The sequence below is a fragment of the Ochotona curzoniae genome, unplaced genomic scaffold, assembly GCF_017591425.1.
Source record: "Ochotona curzoniae isolate NIBS_2020 unplaced genomic scaffold, NIBS_Ocur_1.0 scaffold_3890, whole genome shotgun sequence".
NCBI classification, from domain to species: domain Eukaryota; kingdom Metazoa; phylum Chordata; class Mammalia; order Lagomorpha; family Ochotonidae; genus Ochotona; species Ochotona curzoniae.
In genome coordinates this window covers 2,944,028-2,963,077 of record NW_024467115.1, presented here as the reverse complement: position 1 = coordinate 2,963,077, position 19,050 = coordinate 2,944,028, and positions in this window count along the sequence as shown.

Here is a 19,050-nt window from a genome sequence, read left to right as displayed (position 1 = left end):
CCCAAATGTGCATCCTGATTAGGGTGTGAGATGGGCCAGTGTGTAACATTCACCAGCTCATACAAAGCCAAATCAAAGGCCAAACTTCGCCGGAACCTGGCCTAAACACAATGGCATGTATAAGAACTGGGTCTGGGAGTGGATTAAGTGGAAGAACTTGGGAAACTCCCTTGGCGAACCATAGCTCCTGCTGGTGAACATGTAGTCAGGACCGGGGGTTCGGACAAGCTGAGCAAAGTAGCTCCAACAGCTGGCTAATGTGTCAATTGGTAATGGAACAGGGTGGATCAGGCAGGACTGAGCAAACCTTAGCCCACAAGAGAAACTAGAAACCAGCATGGAGCACAGCTCATGCCGAGTTAGGCTCTTGTACCTACAGGTCTGCACGAGCCAGGAACACTAAGCCACAGTGTCTAAGGCAGAGGTCCGGACAGGTGAGGGACTGAGCCAAGCTGAGTCAGAGCAACCACTGGCATGCATGTGATCCATGACTAGGAACAGGCGCGGTTGAGGAGCTAAGGGGACAACCTTAGCTGGGTTGAGGTTCCCACCAAGGGGCATGTGGGCTGAAATGGGGGCTGCGTTCTGATCAGGAAACAGTTGTAGTCTCCCTTGGCACAAGTGTGGACTGGGATTGGATGCACCGAGCCGAGCTAGACTTGAACATTGTCTGGTGTCCTAGAGGACCAGGGTAGATGTGGGATGGACTAAGCAAGGTCTCAATGCCTACTGAGCCATGTATGAGCCATATGTGGGTAGGACGAACCATGGCTGGGCTGAAACATCCAACAGCAAGGACCAGTTTGGGTTGAAGGCCAATCAGGGAAAGCCACTGTTCCTGCTAAGAGAGGAGGTGAACTGAGTAGGTCTGGCTCATTGGCCCACTGGTATGCGCAAAAACTGGCATTGGGAGAGGTTCTGATGGAGGAGCCTAGGCAACTCCTCTGGCAGGACACAGACCCAGCAGGTAAGCACAAGAAGCATGATATGAAACAGCCCAGAACAGGCCATGGAAAGTTAACCACGGGCATACATCTGGCATGGATCGGGAGAAGACCAGGCTGAATCTGTTCACATTTTCCACTGGCAAATCCAGGTATCAGAATTGTGTGGGTCCAGAGAGGTTCGGTCACAACAAAAACTAGTGCATGATATGGAACGTCAAGGTGAGGTTGCCTGTACCAGACATGAATGCAGCACCCAACCAGCACAAGTAAGAACCAGAAAGGGAAGGAGTGGAGGGGGTGGAGCTTGCAGGGGAATAAGGAGTGGTTCCTTTGCTGGACAACCACTCCCACTGGAGAGCATGAGCTGGGATGGAGGCAGACCAGACTAAGCAGGGCTACAACACCTGTGTGCATCATTTGGACTAGATCAAGGAAAAGCCAAGCTGGGCTGATTATTCCTACTGGTGCAACAAAATTAGAGTGGGTGAAGGTTGTTTGGGCTTAGCCACAGCATCAGCTGGCAGAAGCTGGCACTGGGGGCTAGTTTTGTCAAGTCAAACCACAGAACTACCTGGAGAATGCATAATCTGGGAGTGGGAGAGGCCTGGGAGGGAATTAGTGTGCTCATCCCTCTTAGGTTACAACTTCTGTGGGAGGACATAAAACCAGGACGGGGCTAGGGTGGAATGGGGTGTGGGGCAGACTGAACTACTGCTACACATACTGGTAAACCATGGTAGGGGCAGGCCTGGTGGCGGTTATTGTGGGTCACTCCAACTAGGCTGTAGCTCCCACTGGTTTATGTGAGGGCTGAGTGTGTGCTGGGCAGAACCAGGTTGGACTGCAATACCCATTGGTTCCAGTGGAATTTGGGGCTGAAATCAGAATCAACCCAGTGATTGGAACCACCAGCTGATCACGGCCATGGACTGAGCTGGGCCCTGTTGCTGCTAGTACATGCAAGAATCTGGTCTGAGAACACCTCAGACAAAGTTTCTTTGGAGATCTCCCCAATCAAAATGCTGGACTCAGAACCCTAACCAAGAAAAGAGAGAAGACAGAACAGGTCAATCAACCATCTCAGCTATATGCTGGCAGTGAAATACAGGGCAAATGGAAACTATGATGGACTATGTCAATCAATGGATTCTTCAAGGACCTCGTAGTGCTTGGAGTGGCAAGATTGGCAACAATTTATAACTGGTCAACTATCAAAACCACTTGAGCAAGAACCTCAGAGCAAACCCTACATCTGGGACCTGGGGAGGGTGGGAAATTGGGTGGGCCTTCTCCCTTAATACCTCCCTTGAAACATGAAGGAAACAATATGGAAGTAACAATCTTACCCACTTTCCTATAGCCCTTGAACCATTTTACCCAATTTACTATGTAAAGATTGTGAAAAATATAATAATTTTTTTTTTTAAAAAGTTAGGGATGACTTGTATTTGCTGCAATATTAGTGTTAACAGATTATTATATTTTTATAAATACTTTGTTTAGAATAGAGTTAATACAGGTTTTTAAAAAATGTTCTCAAAAATGCATATTAGCTATATTACTAATACCTTATTCCTAGGGTAATGTGGCCTGATGAGTTAACATATATTTTCAAATAATTCTCCAGCTATAATTTAAATATTTTCTTCTGAAATATTTTTGGTAGAAAAGTTATATAATTTTGATGTTTTTGGTTTTGACATTTGAAAGGCAGAGAGATCAATACAGAAGGAGGGATGGAGAGAGAGATCTCCCATTCAGTGGTTTACCCTCTAAATGTCCACAACAGTTCAGACTGGCCCTTCATTGCAGTCAGAGCCAAGGACTTCTATATGAAGAGTAGAAAACAGACTAGTTAAGCCATTACCTGCTGGTGTCCAGGGCACACAGCAGCAGACAGACAGGACTCCAATTCAGATACTTCAATATAGCATCTGAATAATCCAAGCAGCATCCAACCACTATGCCAGATGCCTACTGCAGTTCATTGTTTCATTGTTGGTTATGCCATCACTTATGCTGTACCATAAAACTGACAAAGAACAGAGATGTTCTGAGTGACATGAGTGCATGAGAGTATGCTACACTCTGAAAGAAATGGTGATATCTATATCAGGGATTCTCAAACTCACATTCCAATCTTACTGCATCCTAAAGTCAATTGACTGGAGCATGATGAACGTATTTTTTCTAAATAGAATACTAATAGAATAGATTAATAAATAGCAGGATGTACACTTTACATTGTAAAAGTGAGCATCATTCCTCAAAGCTTTTCCTTGGAGACACTTGATTATTTCTTCAGAGCATTAGAAAACAGAACACCAGAATTTGCTCAAAATCGTGATGTGGAAGCAGACACTGCTCTGCTTCCTCTCAATATGTGTTCTGTAGGCTTCTGGAATCAGAAGTAACACCAAAGTTTGAAAAAAGAAAAAAGAAAAAGAAAAAAAGCTTGAATAGAAAAACTCTGGTGTGTGACAGGCTGTCCCTAGCATCACCTTCACTACTGTACAATATACCAGGCCTTGGAAAGACATTCTGACATGGAAAAAACAAGTCCCAGGCAACCTCATTCAATAACATTCTAATCCAATCTAATAATTTTACTACCTAATAAAATATTAAAAATGTAAAAAGGCCAGTAGCCAGATTCTTTCTCTAGGTTTCTCACATTAGTGAAGGGGCCCAAGGCCTTGCCCATCTTCTATTGATTTCCTCGGTCACAAGCTGGGAAATGGATGGGAAGTGGAGCAGCGGGGACACAAGCTGGCGCTCATTTAGGATCCTGGTGCATTGCAAGGCAAGGCTTTGGCCACTGAGACATCTTGCAGGAGATAATGATTCGATTTTAATGGAAATAGTCCTGACAGGTTTTACCAAAATTTATTATTATGACTTAAAGAAATCCTAAAGCTATCCATTTTTTCTCATTATAATCTACTATTTAGTTTCATGACTGACTTATTTAAACTTTTCATAAAGTGATGAAAATGTTGATTTTTAATCCCGAAGTTTTCTTTAAAGCTAATTTTCTAAAATAGCTCATGTTTCAATTAATTAACATTCCCAGAGATGTCCAATTTTGAAGGACAAACCCTCCTAGTCAGATTTCACCAAGGTTCGTGTTCCAGAAAAATTCCTCTTCATACCGGTGATATTCTCTTACATAGGAATTAGATCTGTTTATCCTGAATCCACTACTTCATGCAAGTCAAAGTTAATTCATATGGTAGTCAGCTTCGAGACATGCCCAGTGAGAACAGTTTATATGTAGATGGTGGACACTACAATCGTATCATGACCATCGGTGTTGTCAATGTACAATCACTCGTTGTACTTTCAGACCAATAGACTTCATCAAAAAATAGACATTGTCTTGCAAACATTGCACACGTTTATATTAAAGATCAATTTTTGTTTCCATTTGCTACTGAATTGTGTTTTTTTCTGTTTTTAACATGCAAATATTTTAGCACTTTTCTGCTGTGATCTTCTATAGAACACATTTTGTTACATTTCTTTTTGTCACTGTGGATTCACTTTAGGCACTCTTGACAAATTATAGTGCTACAGATTTCCCTTTCCACCCTTCCCACACCCTTCCCACTGTGTTCTCCTACAGCGTAACAATAGCATAATCCCTCAGCAACAGTCACAAGTCTATCATCCTTCTATTTATGTGTACCATGGCATTGTAGATACAGACAATGGTAGAAAGTATAAGAAAAGCTCAAAAGCCAGCAACTCTGAAGTCTTCTAACTTTCATAGTTCTTTGTATTGTAACATGATTTCCATTTATATTTAAAATATAGTGTAGATATGAAGGATCTCCAAAGCCTTTACAAAAGGGTGTTTCATGAAAACATATGCATAGATTTAAAAAGTTCTTGAACCAAGTAAATTTATCTTGATACCATTTCTTTCTTTCTTTCTTTCTTTCTTTCTTTCTTTCTTTCTTTCTTTCTTTCTTTCTTTCTTTCTTTCTTTCTTTCTTTCTACTTAATAATCTTATGTAGTTGATTAGGGTACAAAGGGTCAAGAGATACAGGAAAGTGGGTAATACCATTGTTTCCACACTAATATAATCATTGTTTCCCCTTCATCTGGGGTCAGGGGAGAAAAAAAGGGAGAAGCTCCACCCAGCCTCCCGCCCATCCCAAGTCCCTGATGTGAGGATCGCTCTAAGGGTCCTGCTCAAGCAGTTTTCATAGTTCAACAGCTCTGAATTGTTGCCAATCTCACCATTTCAATCTCGATGAAATCTATTCAGAATCCACTGGCTGACATAGTCTCCTCATGGTTGTGGTTTTGAGATTACTAGTTCAGTTGGAGGGATCTCCAAAGAAACTTCGTCTGAGGTGATCCCAGACCTGATTCTTCTATGTGTTTGTCAGTACAGAGTCTGGCACAGTCTGTCGCCCCAATCAACATATGCACATGCTGGCGGTTGCAATTGCTAGGTCAGTTCTGTTTCCAGGCCTGTCTTCCACACAAACCAATGGATGTTATAGTCCAGCCCAATCCTGCCCACTTCATGCTCAGCCCTCACACAAACCAGTGGGTACTGCAGCCTAGTTGGGGCAACTCTGCATATCCCCAGCAGGCCTGCTCCCTACCCTGATTCCCATGCATGCCAGTATGTACCGCAGGCTTGCTTAGTCTGTCCCACATCCCATTTAGCTCTAGTACATATCAATGGGCATTGAAGCCTAGTTCAACCCAACCAACTCTATTATCCAGTCCACACACATACTGGCGGCTGTCTTTATGTCTGGCTACCTCTGCCCCTGTCCTGTTTGGTTTTCATCCTCTTCAGTCGGAGTGGTAACCCAAAAGGGAGGTGCCCAATATCTCCCTACTAGGCCACTCACAATCCCAGATAATGCACTCTTCAGATGGTTCTGGGATTTAGCTTGACAGATTTAGTGTCCAGTGCCAGCCTCTGCCAGCTGATGCTGCAGCAAAGCCCAACCAACCCTCAGCCACTCTAATTTTGCTTGCACCAGTTCGAAGTCAGCCCAACCTGGCTTTTCCCTGATCTAGCTCGCATGAGGCCCACAGGTGTTGTAGCCCTGACTGGTCTGGTCTGCCCCCATCCCAACTCATCTTCTCCAGTGGAAGTGGTTGTCCAGCAGGGCAGCCTACATTCCCCCTTCCTGCTTTGCTCCCCCTGCCCTGCCCCAGTTCTCATGTGTGCTGGTTGGGTGCTGTGACCACATCTTGTATGGCTCACCGCACCTTGACATTCCATGATGTGCACACTGGCTTTTGTGGTGGCCAATCCTGGCCCAACCTGCACTCTATTCTGGTGCTTGGATTCACCAGCAGATAATGTGAATGGATTCAGCCTGATCTGCCCCTACCTATGCCATATGTATGCCAGTGAGTATCTATCTCTGGCCTGGTCTGGGTGGCTCCCTATCATGGTTCTTGCGCTCACCTATAGGGACTGTGTCCTGATAGAGGAGTTTCCCAAGCTCTTCCATCAGAACCTCTCCCTATGCCAGATCTTGCGCGTACTGGTAGTTTCATGGATCAGCTCTCTTTGCTAGCCTTAAATACATTCCAGTTCTTACTGTTGGATGTTTCATCCCAGCCAAGGTTTGTCCATACCTAGAGACTGCTAACACATAGCTCAGTAGGGGCAGAGACCAGCCTAGTCCGTCCTACATCTACTCAGGTGCACCAGAACACCAGAGGGTGCTGGCATCTAGCCCAGCTTGGTGTGCCCAGTCCCAGTCCACACTTGTGCCAATGGAGATTGCAGGCATATCCAGACCAGAATGCATCCCCCACTCTAGCTCCGTCACTCTCAATTGGAAACCCCAACCTAGCAAGGGTGTGCTTTCACAGCTCCTCAACTGAGTCTATTCCCAGCCAATGGTTGCTCTGACCCAGTAGAATTAACCCCTAACCTGTGTTAGCCTTTGCCTTTGATGCTGTGGCCTATTATCCCTGGATTATGTAGACCAGTCGGTGTAACAGTATAGTTCGGCATGACCTGTGCTCCATCCTGATCTCTGTTCTTTCTTGTGAGTTAGTGTTTGCTCGGCCCTGCCCAGTCCCTGCCTTCCAATTGCAGCTCGGTTCACCCCACATCCTATTTTAGAATGCACAATTGGGTGCTGCTGCACTGACCTGCCCAGACTACTATCAGTTTCTTTACCTGTGATAGCAGATTCCATGGTCACACCTAGCTCAGCTCATCACCACCCCAACTCATGTGCTAACCAGCGGGACTTGTATTTCCACAGGGTTGGATCCACACTTCCCACACAGAGTCTACTCCCAGACATAGTTATCTCGTGAGCTGGTTAGTGTCCTGACCCTGCCAAATGTGACCAGTCCACTATTCTACCACCCAGTCAGGTACTGGTACCTAGCCCTGCCAGACAGGCCCCCATCCATAGCTTTGGTGTGGACTGGTGTTTGGCAGTCAGTGATGCTCTATGCCAACAGCCCACCTGAGGATTCGTAATTGGGTTGGTGAATCAGTCTGGCCCAAATAAATCTTAAGGACACTCCCCTTCAAACCATCAGGTCTCAGTCCCCATGCTTGCATGAAAGTTTTGTGACCCTGTTACTGTGAGTCACCCAGAATTCATCTCTCACCTACACCTTATTCATGGGTGTCTGGAGGCAGCAATTACATATCCTAAAAACCCGAGTTCACTGCCAGGCAACCAGCAGGCAGAGCCTGACACCACTTGGTGCACTGGCAACCCAAAACCTAGGACTCAGTCACTGCCTTATGGAAGTGGGTTTGGCCTGAGTCCCCAGCCTTGGGTCCCACCCTTTTACTTTAAAATAATGATTAATTAACTTGTTTATTTGAGAGATTGGGCCATAGAGAGATAGGAAAGGAAAAATCGTGTGACTGCTGGGTTGTTTCCCAAGTGGCTGTAATGGTGAGGGCTGGACCATGTTGCTGCTAGCAGCCAGGAGTTTTATGTAGGTTTCCTATATGCGAGTCAGAAGCACAAGGGCTGGGCCATCTTGCTCTGTTTTCCCAGGTGCTGAGAGCTGGATCAGAAGGAATTGGATCAGAAGTGCAGCAGGTGGGACATGAATTGATTCCCATACGGGTTGTTGGCTTCACCGGTGGTAGCATCAATGACAATGCTACATTGCGGTTCCTTCCAATAACTTCTAAATACCTCTGGATATTCAACACGTGTACCGATTTTCCATTTGTGTGTGTGTGTATTCACTGAGCTGCCACCAAACTATAACCATAGAGTGACTAGTTCCATTGCTATCCAACCTTAATTCCTTCAAATATTTCTGTGTTCCCTGCTGAAGCAGATAACCTTTATTTGCTCAGGTGGAAAACAGAACAAATAAAAGCCAAATAACCTTTCTTATTCATCCTAATATTAGTCTACTAGCAATGAAACCTCAAATTTGTCTAAAAAGTTCTTTTCTTCATGTTCCTGTTTGAAAGGCATTCTCACTTGGATTAGCATAACTCTGGATGGAAGTTTTTCTCTTCGACAACTTTGAAAATTCTGTGCAATTATTGTTTGCTTTTATCTTTTTGAGAGCCCAGTTGACAATTTACTGTTGCTCTGCTGAAAGCAAAGTGTCATTTTTCCCTCATTGATTTTCTTGTCTTTGTTTCAGAAATTGTGCTTTGATGTACAGCGTGAAATTTCATCACATTTAACTTAGTGGAGTTCATAGTGGTTTTAAATCTACAGGCAGGTATCTCTTATCTGTTTGGTAACTTCTCAGCTTTGGTAACACTGGCTCTTCGAATACATTTGTTTTCTCTCTTCTGGAATGTCAAATATACATATTGTATACATCTTTATATCTTCCATGTCTTTTTACTTTATGATATTATTTTTTTCTCTTATTGGTTTTCATCCTAAGTATTTTCTAATAATTTCAACTATATTTGCCTTCTAATTTGCTGAATCATTTGTGACTTCACATATATATTCCACAATTATTTTACTTGTAATTACCAGTTACTTATTTTTCTGATAGCAACATTTTTCATTTGTTTGCAGTCCTCACCATATCAGTGTCTGATATGTTTACACACATTCCACCCACATATTTATTTTATTTATTTATTTTTTTTATTGTTGCTTACATTGTATTATGTAGTACAGTTTTATAGGCGCTGGGGATTCCCCCCACCCCTCCCATACCCCTCCCCCCCATGGTGGATTCCTCCACCTTGTTGCATAACCATAGTTCAAGTTCAGTTGAGATTCATTGCTTGCAAACACATGCCTAGCATAAAGTTCAGCGTCTTATTGTCCAGATAAGTTCAGTGGCCTCTTGGGGAGACCTTCTATGGTCTGAAGATAGGTCTAACAGAGTAAAGATCCGTTCAGTTAAAAGCCCCAACAAGGCCTCAGTATCAATATACAACATTATGGAATTAATTGACATAGTATTGGGTAAACAATATGTTAAAAATAATGCAAGTTCCCTTCTTCGAAACATCTGGGTTGAGACAGTATCAATGACAGGTTCAAAAAATAACAAACAACCAAACAAAAAATTACAGGTTAAATCAAGGCAAACATGTGGTATCTAATCTTTTGGGATTCGCTCATTTCCCTTAGCATTATAGTTTCCAGTTGGGCCCATTTAGCCACAAAGAACTGCATTTTGTTTTTTTTAATAGCTGAGTAGTATTCCATGGAGTAGATGAACCAAAGCTTTCTTATCCAATCTTCTGCTGATGGGCATTTCGGTTGCTTCCATGTTTTTGCAATTACTGATTGTGCTGCAATGAACATAGGGATGCATGTTGGTTTGTGGTAAAACAGGTGTTTTGGATATATTCCTAGGAGTGCTATTGCTGGGTCATATGGTATGCAGATTTTGAGTTGTTTGAGTGTTCTCCAGACTGATTTCCATAAAGGCTGTACCAATTTGCAGCTCCACCAGCAGTGGAGTAGGGTTCCCTTTTCCCCGCATCCTCGCCAGCAAGTGTCGTTGGTGTTCTTGTTTATGTGGGCCAATCTTACTGGTGTTAGGTGGTACCTCATCGATGTTTTAATTTGGATTTCCCTTATTGCTAGGGAGCTGGAACATTTTTTCATATGTTTGTTTGCCGTTTGGACTTGTTCCTTTGTGAAATGTTTGCCCATTTCCCGTGCCCATTTCTTGAGTGGTTTGTTTGTTTTGGTTTTTTGGTTGTTTTGAAGTTCTTTGTATATCCTGGAAATTAGCCCCCTATTGCCTATATCGTGTGCAAAGATCTTCTCCCACTCTGTCCACCCACATATTTTTAAGATAATTTTTCCTTTTTCCCCTTTGGGTATCGCATCCAGCTATACTGAGCATATTTCTTAATATATCTGCCATGGTAGTTACAAAATTGTTAGTGTTTATCATGTTATTATTACCCATAAAAGGTTGTTATTTCCTTATTAATGTACCTGGTAAATATAAATAGATCACATCCATTTATACATAATCTGAACTGAGAAGAGTGTAGTTTTGACATTTGAACAACCAAACCAACTCTAGATAGCAAGAAATATCTCTCAAGATATTAAAATTGAGAGTGCGAGGATTTCCTGTTCTTTATTTATCTTGCTATTTGAAGCTACTTTTTAAATCAACTAGACCAATGCAATAGCACTTCAGAAATTTGCTTTACTACAGATTGTCTATGAATTTTTGAACACCCATTGCATGCAAAATTATCTCCATATTCCAGCATTGTATTAGTTGCTCTGTTACATTATTTCTACGTGTATGATAAAGTATTACAAATATCTAGAGAGAGAAAAAATTATGGCTTGTAACTCAATGTCTATCTCCCATCTCCCTGGATCTTGTCACCACAAGGTTGATTTCTTTTTGCATGTTTGTTTTTTGCTTTATGCTTCATAGATCTATATTCCAAGCTTTCTGCTCTGCCACTATTTCAATGACAAAACCTTGGTTAGCGTAGGTGATTATGATGATCACTAAAGAATAGGAATTCTGGATTAGAGTTGCGTATCATATTCATTTTCATTACCTTAAAATTCTTAACTTCAATGTTCAATATTATACTTCTTAGGTGTATATGATGGCTATAAATAATAAATCAATATTTTGAATCAAATTACTTCTATGACATCTTCAAACTTAAACCACATAACCTGCTAATTATAATTCTCATGTTCCAAGAGAGGATACATAAAAATATACTCAGTTAAAAACATCACTTTTGCAGCACATTATGTTTAATACATTGTTGAATACATATGACAAGTCTTAAAAGCACATATAAATATTTATATAATTTTGAAGTATTTACCTGAAAATTATCTGTACAATTTCATTTTTAAGGTATTTCATATAGGAAAATGGACTCTAATGTTTTGTGAAAGAAAATAGGAAAAAGAAAGTACTAAGTCAAAATCCGCAATAACACTGTAGATGTTTGAATGTTATATATCAAAAAGGACTAGAGACTTATAAACAGAAACACAATATACAGGAGGCATTCCAGTGAAATGTATTAAATATTAACATTTTCAGAGGACACTATCAATGTATTAGTGGTAATAAACTGTCATCTCTGGACAATTCCCAGCCACCTCACATACTGAGTTAAATATCTGTTAATTTTGACATAAAGATATTTGTAATTGCATCCCATTATATGTAATCAATGAGTTTGTCATCAACAAGTATCCAAAGAACGTAGCCCTAAAATAGTCTTTGAAAAGGCAAGAATGCATAAGTCCCTTTAAAATATCTATATCTATCTATCTATCTATCCATTCATTCATTCATTTCAAAGGCAGAATTACAGAAAGAAAGGCAGGGACACAGAGATATCTTCCATTTACTGGTTCATTGCTCAAATGGCCAAGATGGCCAGTGCTGGGATGTGCCAAAGCCAGCAGCTGGAGCTTCATCTGGATCTCCCACATGACTTCAGGGGCCTAACTACTTGCATCATCATCTGTGGCTTTCCCAGGTGCACTAATAGGGAACTAGGTTGGAAATGGAGCAGTCAGGATCTGAATTGGTGTTTATACGGGATGTTGGTGTCGCAGGTAGTGGCTTAGCTTGCTGTGTTACCATGCATGTCCCAGAGTGAAGTGTATCAGCTCAGTTACTGTGTGTTTGCTTATGTGTTCAATTACAAAAAGAAAACTGAAAGAAAGCGGCAATGAAAACAAGATGAGAAAGTATTTCTAAAGCTGTTTCTACCCATCTTGATTTGATGACCCCTTTCTTTTCAGTTTTATAGTTGATGCTTCTGTGATAATACCAAGGTTTCTATGTATTCTTTGATCTGCTTGCCACACTTTTGCATTGTAATTCATGTGGTTCAGTGGGTGAATGGGTAACTTTTATGTGATCAAGCAACATCAAATACAGAGGTTTATGAAAAAATAAAGTCCTCAGTTTCCCCTGTTATTGTGTGTGTGTGAACTCTGAAAAAGACAACCTGTTCAATGAGTGAGAAAGCCCAAGAACATCCTTCCACTAATATACAACCAGCTTGGGCTTCTGTTATTAATTTACACAAGATGGGTAACCAGATAACCACAATATTCACTATATTGTCTATTCTGGTATTTTTCTTTAAAGATGTTAATCACATGGGTTTGCATACACCTCTTTATGACCTTATTTAACATTAATTACTGCATCTTCTCAAAAATAGTTAAACCGGGGCCCAGCGTGGTGGCCTAGTGGCTAAAACCCTCATTTTACACATACCAGGATCCCATATGGGTGCCAATTTTAATCCCGGCAGCCCTGCTTCCCACCCAGCTCCCTGCTTTTGGCCAGGGAAAGGAATCAAGAATGGCCAAAAGCTTGGGATCCTGCACCTGCGTGGGAGACTAGGAAGAAGCTTCAGGCTCCTGGCTTCAGACTGGCATAGCTCCAGCTGCCGTGGTTGCTTGGGGAATGAATCATCAGATGGAAGATCTTCCTCTTTGTTTCTCTTCCCCTCTGTATGTCTGACTTTGGAATAAAATAAATAATTCTTCAAAAAATGAAAGTTATGAATTCCCACATAAGTATTTTGGGGGAAAAAATCTGACTTTGTAAGGTATGTATGATGAGGAAGAAATTAGATAAAATGTTATCAAAATGGTATCACTGCTTAAGAAGGGTAGCAGAAATGCATCTAGATGTATTAAAATCATACACACTTTTAAGCCATGTTCTGTTGAAGAAGATGAGAAAGGGCTAAAGCCACAGAAAAAGAACAAGTAGAAAACAAATCATATGCTATTAATTATGCCTTTACCTTTAACGCTGTACAGTTACAAACAAATCACTACGGAAAGTTTACAAGAGTTTTAAATCTTTCTGGAAGTTTTTAGATGCAAGATTTAATGAAGGATTACTTTTTCCCATAACTTTCCAGAATATTACCATGTTGAGCTGCAAATTGGTGCTTATGTTTTTTCAGTCTGCTGCTTGGTGCTTGAATTTCCACCAGAGCTGCTGAGCAATGGCATAGCCTGAAAAGATGAGATCAGCGCTGTCACTTTGCTGAGACCAGCTTATAAGGAATTAGCTCTAATGAGGAATGACTTCAGCAAGGAGGGGACACAGAGAGCTGAGAGGATGGTTCATGAGTGCTCACCTTGAAACGGAACTTCATGATGAGTAGCATACAGGGCAGAATTTTCAAGTTAAATATGGCATTCATGATCAAGTAAAAGAGTGCAGGAGGTCATTGACATTTATGGAGCGAATACCGTATTTTATCTAAATGACAGCAATTTATCACTGATGGTTTTCAGGAAGGAAAATAATTGGGTGAAAACAAGAAGCACATAAAGTAAATGTGAATGAAGATAAGGGCATCCATAGACAGAATCTGCCAGACAAGGGATATTTTGAGAGCTAATTAAGCAGAGGAAAGGGCTCTAAAATGAGTGCTAATTGATGATAAGGAAACAATGGGGGAAGTTAATTTAAGAGAAAAGGATGTAGGATGTAAAATGTAGTTTAAAAGGAGATCAGTAAAGTAGTAATTGAATGACGATATTGATATAAAAGGATACATGTAGACAATGAAAATCAGATGTTTTTGTTTTTCTTGGAATATCTAGTACTAGGAGAAGCTTTAGAAAACACACTGAGTTATACTAGGAAACCAGAGTTATTCTGAAGTAACTAGTTCAGAAAATCTGTGTTCAGAAAATACTGACACCATAGTTTTATTTTTCTGCAGGTAGATAAGTTTAATTCAATAGCTTACAGCAGACATATTCTTTCAAATATTCTGTGTAGTTATTAAATGGTTCTATGCAGTCAATCTATAATAATTTCTGCTTGATAGAATGTACTAATAAGAAATATAAACTGTTAGAAATTCAAGATAGAGGATGTTGTACATTAACCAGCTATATAATGTTTCAAACCTGTTAACCTCTTAATTCCATTTTTAAGAGGCAAAAAAAGAGAGGTAGCAGAAAATAGACACGCAAATTTCTGGTCAGTCTACTGCATTGTCATAATGGGCCTCTTTGTGCAATCAGTTGTTTATTCAAGGAAAACAAAACACTTTTTCCAAGAAGAAAAATATACCGGTTTCCAAGAAAAAAAGAAATATACATAATATATATATATTTATAAAATCTTCCATTGTTGGGCAAAACAGGAAGTGTCAGGCCCTGCTTTCTCGGTATTTACTTCTATTGACACATATTATCAGATATACTCCATTAACAATGAAGTAAGTTTTTGGTTTTGGATTTAGAATGCTCAGTGTTCCCAGTGCACGACCATTAGAGCAACTCTCATTTCCTGTGCCATTTTGTTGTTGTTGTTGTTGTTGTTGTTGTTGTTTGGAACCCATATCTTGATTGCTCAATCCTTCCAAAGAAAAGTGCAAAATAAATGTATGCAAACATAAATTGTAAAATAGGAAAACATTGGCATTACTTTTTACATGAAGTAACATAACCATTTGTTTGGAACATCTAAAAAAAAATCCACACTTATCTTTTCACATATGAACTCCATGCAGAATCTGTAGGAATTTCATTAGGAAAGTAAGAAAGAACAAAGTTGGTATCACCAAATGTTCAATGTTACTTCAAAACATGTGGAACTTGGAAGCAAAATTTTCCTTTTTTTTTCAAATTCAAATTTTGTAATCAAAAAAATTATTCTCAGAATCCAAAATTCCCATGAACTTTCTTAATTCCCATTATGTTATGCACCATAAGTATATAAATTATACACAAATATACTTTTATGATATTTGTGCTGCCTTATTCTTCAAAATCATCTAAATGAACTACAAGATTAAAATTCTCTAATTGAAAAGGTAATTAATAATAATTTGTTCAAATTAACGTAAGTAAGGTGTAGATGGAAAGTGACTAGCTGATTAATTAAAATATAACCCATATTTCATCTTCAGAATGTGGTAGGTCACAAAACAAGCAAGTAAATTTGAAAAAAAAAAAAAAAACAGAAATCATACAGTGCATTCTTTTGTCTGGTCACAATGCATTGAAGCTAGAAATCAATGACAAGAGGTATAGGAGAAAACAATGGGAAAGTAAATAAAATACTCTTCAATAACTAATGAAGAAAAACTTAAAATGAAATTGGCAAATATCTTGAGATATATTAAAATGGAAATAACATATCAAACTTCGTGAAAAACATTATAAACAGTACTCAGAAAGAAACTTTGGTTGCAAATGTGTGTATTATAAGCAGACATCCCAACTGAATACATTTAAGGAAACAGAAAAGAAGACCAAATTAAACCCAAGCCACCAGAGTCAGAAAAAGGAGATTATAATAGAGATAAATGAAGCAGAGAGGTGCTAATATCTATCAATATCAAATATGATGAAAGAAATACAACTACTAACTCCCAGAGAAAAAAATATTTAAATGAAACCAAGGAAAGAAACCAAGAGCATGAAGCTGAACTAAATATGGAGCTAACACATATGTGATCCATACAAAACCTGCAACATTTTGTCCCCATAGATCAGGTATTAGTCTCAAAATAGGAAGCAAACATAATTGTTAAAATTAGTTGGCTTCAAACTAAATACTATTTAAATATTAAGTATATATTTAATTACAGTTTCTGCTATAAACCCATAGATAGAATTTAGTAGACAGAAATATCAGTTTAAAAAAATGAGAACAAGAGAAAATGGGCATGTGATACTGTGAACAAAGTAAGGGGACAGCACAGGAAACAACGGCAGAGTTGAGGAAAATGATACAGAAAGGCAGACAAACTTGACGTGGCTACAGTAGAACATGGTGTGCGAGAAAACGGCACACCATTGAAGAAGAAAGTGAGCATATTGATTCCACCTTATATGCTCAGGCTGCTATAACAAAATACTGCAAACTGGGTAGCTTATAGACAACAAACATTTATGTTTCACAGTTCTGGGGACAAGTCCAAAATAACTGTATTCATAGATTGACTGTCTGCTGGAAACATCTTTCTCACCCACACAGAATGCCTCTTGTGTCCTCTTTGGCACTGAGCCTATTCATGAAGGCTCCTAGTCTGTGTTTTGATTGTTTGTTCTTTGCTTTTAAAGATTTATTTATTTTTATTGGAAAGGCATATATACAGAGAGGAGGAGAGACAGAGAGAAAGATCCTCCTTCTGCTGGTTTACTCCCCAAACGACCACAGCAGCTGGAGCTGAGCCGATCTGAAGCCAGGAGCCAGGAGCCTCTTCCTGCTCTCCCATGCAGGTACAGGGTCACAAAGTTTTGAGCCGTCCTCAACTGCTCACCCAGGCCACAAGCAGGGAGCTGGATAGGAAGTGGGCATGCTGGGATTAGAATTTATGCCCATATGGGCATCCTGGCACATACAAGGTGATGACTTTAACCTCTACGCTATCGTGCTGGGCCCCAAATCTGTATTTTTATTGTAACGTGTCCCAAAGACCATCTTGTCTAAATCTTGACAGGTTAAGCGCTTGAATTTGAGGGGGCATATATGTGAATTTATTAGCAAATATACACATTTGAAAGGATAAATAGTAAAAGTAAGTTTATAACGAACATAATGTCTAATGACAGAAAGAGACTAGGCTGACAATGCCTAAAAAGGTCATTATTTTTTCTTCATAGGAACAGATAAAAGTCTGACACTCAACAATTAAAAATAGATACAAAGCTATCCTAGGACACCGAGGCTACTTTAAATCTAATTTAAGAGTAAATCAAATTAGAAGCTGTTATTAGGAAATGTTTCTAAACAGAAAGCCTAGGACTGGAGATGGATGGAGCAAGAAGCAGCTAATTTATCAACTCTTCAGGACCGTTGGAGTTTTTCAAAAACAATAAATCAACAGCGTCTAAATAAGAGGGAAAATGTTTTTTCAGTAAATAAAGAAAGATTATTTTCTTAAGACTATGTCTTCCTTATTGCTTAAAGTTTCCTGAAGAAGCCAGTTGTAAGTTGTTTCTCCAGGTAGAAGACAATTAGAAAACGATCTCAAAGGGAAGAACGGCCTTGATTTCAAAGGGTTGAACAGAAGGACGGGGGCGTGGTTTCGGCATTACCGTGTAGCAGGTTAAGCTGCAGCTCATGATGCAACAGCCCACATCACAGTGCTGGTTCAAGACCTAACAACCCTGGTTCTGATCCTGCTTCCTGGTACTGTGTTAGGGAAAACTGGCAAAGATGGCCTCTGCTCCCCTCACTACGTGGAAACCTGGGATGGAGTTGCAACATTCCTGGTCCCAGCCTTGCACAAACTGTTTGGATGGCAAAACAGTGGAAGCAAAGATCTATTTATCTGTATGTGAGGGTAGGTATGTACCTACCAAATAAACACATCTTTATAAAAGATTTTAGGAGATAATCAGGAAGTTCAATAATTTCCCTTCCTCAAAAACAAGAACCTGTAAGTCAGAGAGCCAGTCATCCTAAGGAGAACATCTCTTACCGTCACACCACATTATGGTAAAGTGATCATCCATGCAATAGCTTATTAAATAAATCAAAGACAGATAACATTAAAATTAATAAGACAAAATAATCACTATTTTCAGATTACATAATCTATCTGGATATGTGAAGGGAATTAGAATTGATAAATTAACTTAATAAAGTAGCTAAAATGACACAAACATATCAATTTGAGCATACACTTTAGTATCAGCCACTCCCAGCCACTTACAATATGAGATCATAATAAAAAAAAAAGTAACAGCTGAAACAGAGAAATAATGTACGGCTCCATGAAAAAAAATATTGCCAAAATTTCTGAAATAGCTGCTATATATAATGGGAGAAATTTTAGCTATTATTACTTCATTGTGCCCTGACCCTAATTCTGCATAATTGCAAAATGCGTTTGTCAATATTCTGCACTTTATTTAGTCACTTATCCTCTCACTTAGCCATATTATTTCTAAAGAGATTTTATTTCCAACATATCCAATATATTTCTTAGATATAAAGACTATAATAATATTCTTTTCTTTTTTCTTCCTACTAACTCCCACATTTTTCTTTCTCTCTCTCCTTCCTTCCTTCCTTTGTATTTTGAGATGATGAATTTTAATTTGCGTTTTAGTCAGTAACTTAATGCTCCACCAAATAGTATGAATCTTTCATTTTTAATTCTTGCAGTCCCACATGTTTCCATGTTTCCTGTTTCTTCAACAACAACCCAGTTGAGAAATCGCAAAGGACTTCAATACGTGGTTCGCAAAGGAACAAAGATGACCACACACTATATGAAAAAATTGCAAATAACTAGCCATAAGTGAAATAAAACTCAGAATCACTATGAAATATAACAACACTCCTGCTAGAATGACTAAATTCCCAAACACAGAAGGTAATAATTTCTTTGGGTTATGTAAATTAGTGCAGATCCTATGGAAGGCAATGTGACATTTCTTTAAAAATTAAAAATAGACTTGACATACGATCCAGCAATCTGACTCTTAGGTATATATGTACACGACTTGAACACAATGAATCAAAGTGTTTGCAGCACTGCTGCTCATGATAATCACATTTGGGATCAACCAATGTGCCCACATTGAGGAGAATGGATAAAGAAAATATGGCAGAAATACATAATGAAGTATTTTTCATGTGTATGGAGGAATTAAATTATACCATTTACTTTAGGCTCAATAT